The sequence below is a fragment of the Onychostoma macrolepis genome, chromosome 17 (genome assembly GCF_012432095.1).
Source record: "Onychostoma macrolepis isolate SWU-2019 chromosome 17, ASM1243209v1, whole genome shotgun sequence".
NCBI classification, from domain to species: domain Eukaryota; kingdom Metazoa; phylum Chordata; class Actinopteri; order Cypriniformes; family Cyprinidae; genus Onychostoma; species Onychostoma macrolepis.
Window position 1 is genome coordinate 19,655,471 of NC_081171.1, and position 6,243 is coordinate 19,661,713.

The window sequence follows — 6,243 nt, forward strand, 5'->3', positions numbered from 1 at the left end:
GGTCCCCAAACTAAAGTGTGACCAAAGTCACAATTACATTTTTATTTATTTATTTTATTCAGGCTTCTGTTCTATCCAGACGCAAATCACATGTTAATTCCAGGTGTAAAGGGGCCACTGTGTCTGATCCGCAAGAACAGCTCTCAGTACTGAGCGCAGGTAAAAATCCCTCCTGTAGACAGATGGGCTTCACTATTACGCATAAAACACAGAGCCGTGCAAATCCTGCGTCCGGCTGGCCGCAACAGAAGTGCAAGGGGATGTCTACTGCCACAGAGAGAGCGCAGTGATAGATAGAATGAAAGAAAAGAGACAGAAAGAGACAGAAACAGAAGGAGGGGGGCTCTGTGCTACAGCTGGCATGAAATTCACAGCGCCAGTCGCCAGTGTTGCAGAGCTCCTTAACAACTTCACAGGCTGCAGAGAAGAGCTTTAAAGTGTCCACATGGCCTCTGCAGCAGGGCTTTAGAAGGGCTCTGCTCAACTCCCTCCACCAGCTGCTGCTGGGGACACCAGCGCGTCTGTGTGTGTGTGAGCGAAACAAATCTGTGCTAAAGAGAAAGGGTGTCAGAGCGGAGAAAAAAAACAAGTGTGAGAAAATGAGGAAAAAATTAAATGCTTTGAAAAAATACAATGTTAAGAAAGCAAAAATAAGCAGTCTTGTCTAACTTTACCTTTCTGGAAAATAATCGAGGCTTTCAGGTGAGAACCAATGACTTTATGTAAGTTACACATTTAAGAACAAAAGTAAAAACAACACCAGAGTAACATTCTAAATCTACCTAGCAGCCACCAAGAACATCCTAGCAACACCCTAAAAATGCCTTCAATAGCTAGCAAAGCCCTAGCAACATTCTAAATCTCCCTATTCTGTGTTTCAGCTAAGGCACTGCAAGTTGTTGCTAAGATGTTCTGGGTGGTTGCTAGAAAGATTTAGAACATTGCTAGGGCTTTGCTAGTTATAAGAGGCATTATGGTCTTCTAGGTAGTTGTTTGGATATTGGCGGTTGTTAGGGTGTTCTGAGCAGTTGCTAGGGCATAGCTATGTGGTTGCTGTTAGGATATTGCTAGGTGGTTGCTGGGGAGTTCTAGGCTGTTGCAGAATGTTGTAGAATGTAACTAGAGTTTTGCTAGATGCTAGAGGTGTTGTTAAGGTGTCCTAGATTGTTGCTAGGATGTTCTAGGTTGTTGCTAGGGAGATTTAGAATGTAGCTAGGGGTTTGCTAGATGCTAGAGGTGTTGTTAAGGTGTTCTAGGTTGTTGCTAGGATGTTCTAGGTTGTTGCTCGGGAGATTTAGAATGTAACTAGGGTTTTGCTAAATGTTAGGTGCTGTTAAGGTGTTCTAGGTTGTTGCTAGGACATTGTCAGTCATTAGGGAGTTTTAAGAGGTTGCTAGGGCATTGCTACATGGTTGCTAGGATGTTCTGGGTGGTTTCTATGGAGATTTAGAATGTTACTAGGACTTCACTAGATGTTAGAGGTGTTGTTAGGGTGTTCTAGGTTGTTGCTAGGATATTGACGGTTGCTAGGGAGTTTAAAAGGTTGCTAGGGCATTGTTACATGGTTGCTATGGAGATTTAGTATGTTACTAGGACTTGCTAGATGTTAGAGGTGTTGTTAGGGTGTTCTAGGTTGTTGCTATGATATTGACAATTGTTAGGGTGTATTAATAAGTTGCTAGGGAATTCTAAGAAGGTTGCTAGGGTGTTCTGGGTGGTTGCTAAGGAGTTCTAAGAAGATTGCTAGGGTGTTCTGGGTGGTTGCTAGTGAGTTCTAAAAGGTTGATCGGGTGTTCTGGGTGGTTGCTAAGGAGATGTTACCTGGGCTTTGCTTGACGCTAGAGGAGTTGTTATGGTGTTATAGGTAGTTGTTTTGTGGTGTACTACGCAGATTTGGGTCGATGGGATTCCTGCACACAGCCGCACTGCACTCCATGTGTGGGGCAGATCTGAGGTAATGTTTCCTTGCTCTTTTGTGATTCTTTTCTCAAATGTTCTCCTCTCACTGGGGTCTCAGATGTTCTTTACAGAGCATATTTCAGTGGTCTTATGACAAAAGGGGGTTTGCGGGGATCAGAGTATATTCCCACCGTCTCTATGCGAGCCCGGGCCACATTCACTGCGGACATTAGCATTTCAAGGAGTCTCTATTAGTGATGGCAAGAAAAGCTTCTCTCTGTGGGGGGAGATCCATTTTGTCCTCTTTTCCAACATCTGTTCTGACCTACAGAGCCAGAAGGGGAACTAGATAATGCCAAAGAGGCTTTTGATTTACAGTAATGACACCACTGACCACGTTTCTTCTAAGAGGAGGGAGGGTGGCAACAAAATCAAAGACAAAAACAATTCTGTGCTATCTGTAATGGGAGAATATTCAGTTCTCTCAGGAAAGCATGAGAGGTGTGTTTCCCACCAACTGGATCCCTCAAATATATTCAATGGGAATTTCAATGTAAAGTTTTCAAAAGAAACAAAACTCAGTTTTTCATTTAGAACCCTTAAGTTTTTGGACAGGTTTGACATAAGAACAGGACAAACAGATATGTGAAAGAAAGAGAGAGACAGTTGACAAGAGTGTAGGGCTTGATCCTCGGCCCATCTGCCCTCTCCTTGCAGTCTGCCGCTCAGGCTGGACTGAACTGGATGGCAGGAGGTCCGCTACCCTCACAGACGCTGTGTGAATCTCAGGAGCTCAGCCATTACACACAGCCTGAGCAGCCCACTGTCAAAACGCCTGGCTCCACGTGACACTGACCGGACTAACAGGTGACTGTAGTCCACGTGATAAGCAGGGTCCTACAGTGTGAAAAGATTAAACTTCATGCAAGTCCATTTTAAACAACATTTGTGGGCCTGGACCACAAAACCAGTTTTAATAGGGCCAATTTTTAAAAATTGAGATTTATAAATCACCTGATAGCTGGATAAATAAGCTTTCCATTGATTTATGGTTTGTTAGGATATGACAATATTTGTCCGAGATACAACTATTTGAAATCTGAGGGTGCAAAAAAATCTAAGTGAAAAAGAATGTATAATTTACAGTGAATAACCATAAAATGACATTCCTAGAATTCCCTGCGTTACATTTCACATTTGATGTTAGGGTTGTACAAATGTTGTTAAATTAATGTTTATTGCATTATTTCAGTTTGTGTGTTACCATGATAGTGTTTAGTGTTTGTGTGAATGACACTGTGCACCTTCTATATATGTTAGTATTTAAAAGTTGCTTGTGATTGGCTTTGGTTCATCATGTGACTTTCTCATCACAACCTGCTTTTGGTGGTTATCAGTGTATTACAAAGGTACAAAACAGATTTCAATACTTCCATAAGTTGGTATATTAACATTATATCTGTTAATGAAATTATGGTATTTAAATTAAAGTTAAATCCGTAAAATCTAGAATGTTGCTACCGTATTTTTTTCCGGTAAAATTCTGCCAACCACAGCTGCCAGTTTTTTTTCCGTACATTTTACAGATTTTTTTTTACAGTGTAAAACTTTATTTTACAGTGTTCTTGTTACACGTTATATGTACTTAGCCTACTATTATAAAAGCGATAAATTATGCATAATTCCATGCAAGTAACCCTAATCCTATCCCTCACCATATAATAAGTACAACCTGAATTCCGGAAGAGTTGGGATGTTTTTTTTTTTTATTATTTGAATAAAATGAAAACTAAAAGACTTACAAATCACATGAGCCAATATTTTATTCACAATAGAACATAGATAACATAACAAATATTTAAACTGAGAAATTTTACACTTTTATCCACTAAATGGGCTCATTTTAAATTTGATGCCTGCTACAGGTCTCAAAAAAGTTGGCATGGGGGCAACAAAGGGCTGAAAAAGCAAGAAATTTTGAAAAGATTCAGCTGGGAGAACATCTAGCAGCTAATTAAGTTAATTGACATCAGGTCTGTAACATGATTAGCTATAAAAGGGATGTCTTAGAGAGGCAGAGTCTCTCAGAAGTCCAGATCTTCCAACTATGAACAGTTGGCACATTATTAAATGAAAAATATGTCAAAGACGACCACAAACTCTTCAGCAGCTGGAAACATATATCAGGCAAGAACGGGACCAAATTCCAACCCCAAAACTCCAAAAACTCATAACCTCGATGCCCAGACGTCTTCAAACTGTTTTGAAAAGAAGAGGAGATGCAACACCATGGTAAACATGCCCCCGTCCCAACTATTTTGAGACCTGTAGCAGGCATCAAATTTGAAATGAGCTCATTTTGTGCATACAATTGTACAATTTCTCAGTTTAAATATTTGTTATGTAATCTATGTTCTATCGTGAATAAAATATTGGCTCATGTGATTTGAAAATCTTTTAGTTGTCATTTTATTTAAATTTAAAAAACGTCCTAACATTTCCTGATTTTGGGTTGTACATGTAGTTAATTAATATTACTCAGTACTACACTGTACACACTGTGTACTTGTTACACTGTAACAATGACACCTTAAAATAAAGTGTAACCACAATAAAGATAACCTATAATTAATAGTTAATTTATAAGTAATACAGTTACTTACACTGTCCTTGTTACAGTGTAATTGTACATTTAATTACCGAACAATATTAATGAATCATATGCACTTACTATAAGTTTAGGGTTAGGTTTAAGGTTTGGTTGATGCTTTTATTGCATGTTATTATGCATAATTGACTGTTATTACAAGGATAAGTCCATGTTATGTGCAATATACTGTAAACTAAAGTGTTACTGAAATTAGTACCTCAGTAATACCTATCATTAAAAATGAGATCTAACAAAAGGTAAGATCAGAGACTTTTCCTGTTAGGATTCACTGAATAGGCCATGTCCCAAAAGCCTGGTGTGTTTTCTATTGTGTCCTTCTGCACTGTCTTTAATTTAAATGCATGCAGTTGGCCACAAGCTTGTAGTTCAAAACAGATTTTGTGAAGACCTCAAATGGCTTCAGTATGTCTGTGTAACTAAATGTTGAAATAACTTGAGAATGAGGTGATTATGAAACATGAAAGTGAAAATTATCATGTTTCATGGCTTTACCAAACAAGTTTTACAATGTGATGTAATCAAACTGAGCCTATTGAGTTATAGGTTTGGGCCACCTGCACTGACCACCTGGCTGCTTTGTTTAGGGATTTCATTGTTGTGGGCTGTGGGCGTACAATTCATGCTCTCTTTTTTGGACAATGAACTCACTCTCTCTCACTCGCATTTTTCATCTCTAGCGATTCTAAGAAGAAGCATGTGACCTGTCCATGCCAGGCCAGGTGCCATCTTATCTAACCGTGGTGCGGCACTGCAATGATTTTCCCCTGTGTGGTCCAGATGCACACCATCCCGATGTCCTGCCGTATAGTGTTTACAGTTGGGCTTGAGAGGACAGCATCACTTTTAATGATTATCATAGGAACTATTATAGAGCTACAACACATTCGATGTGTGTGAGAGATGTTATATGTGTGTTTAGAAAAAATGCAGCCAGTGGGATCTCAATTCTAACCAGATAAGTAGTTCTACAGCACCTGTAGACTTCACGACAAGCCTGAAAGAGAATCTAATAAAATTACTCACTACTTACCAAATATAGCATAATACACACTTAGAAATGTCATGTAGTGTGTAACCATCAAGTAAAAAGTTTACACTTCCTTACATTGAATACCTGTGAGTGTACACAGCCAAAAAATTATTTTCAAAAAAGGTTTTTAAATATATTTTTAATATATTCTAGATGGAAAGTATTTTTAATAAGAACATGAATATCAAACAGTCGCACCACGCTTCAGCCTGAACTGCATCACTTTTATTTTAATTTATTGTATTTTATTTGTTTATTTTATTTATTTATTTGTTTGTTTGTTTGCACCTAAAGGTTATTTTTACACTTAAAATGATTTTTTAACATATAAAATTCTGGATATTTTTCCCTAAAGAACTAAGACCTCATTTTAAGAACTAATTTTATGCCAATCCCAAAAAAAAAAAAATATATATATATATATATATATATATATATATATATATATATATATATATATATATATATATATATATATAGAAATTATATTATGTATAATTTCTATATATATATATATGTATAATTTATATATGCATATATGTATAATTTATATATATACTTATTGTTTGTCAATTGTATTCATTTATTCAAAACATATTTTTTAATAAATTAATACAATTTACAAAAAATAAGTGTCACATGA